The sequence below is a fragment of the Fukomys damarensis genome, unplaced genomic scaffold (genome assembly GCF_012274545.1).
Source record: "Fukomys damarensis isolate Sample0158 unplaced genomic scaffold, DMR_v1.0_HiC HiC_scaffold_36, whole genome shotgun sequence".
Lineage (NCBI taxonomy): Eukaryota > Metazoa > Chordata > Mammalia > Rodentia > Bathyergidae > Fukomys > Fukomys damarensis.
Genome location: NW_022900948.1, coordinates 42498030 through 42498653, shown reverse-complemented (window position 1 = coordinate 42498653; position 624 = coordinate 42498030).

The window sequence follows — 624 nt, the reverse complement described above, 5'->3', positions numbered from 1 at the left end:
AAAAAGAGCTTCAATGAGGGTCCGGAAAGTCAAAGACGGGTAAGAGGAAAAGGTTTGACTGATCAACCTAAGACAGGGGCTTCTGTTAAATCTTCATCATGTTATAGGCCTGTAAGACAGATGACCCCAATGACGGGTAAGACAGCCAAATGCTTTTCCCAACCTAAGACAGGCTCGGACATTCCTTTACTTTCTCTTAAGCTTCTTCTTGCTATGGAACCAAAGTTTTAAAACAAAAAGGGAGGAATTGTGGGGATCATGAGTATTGGTTGTAAGTATTGTTAACTCTAGTAACTCCATATGTGTTAAGTTTCTCCAGTTTAGCAGGTAGAGTGTTTCCTTTGTGGAATTCCTGAAAGTTACAGTTTCTTGTCTCTGACCTTTAGATGTGTGGTTGTCCGGGTTACTACTACTCACGGTGGGTTGTTTTGGTGAACCTGTTTGCTCCTTTCCTGTGTGACCTTTCAGTTACTATGGTAAACCCATCCCATAATAGTTTGTGGTTTTTTGCTTTAAAAGGCCGGTGCTTGCCGGCAATAAACGCCGCCTTGATCAGACTCTTGTCTTGGCGTCCTTCCTTTCTCTCTGCCCCATCTCCACCCCGCTGCTCTTTCAGGTTTGAGA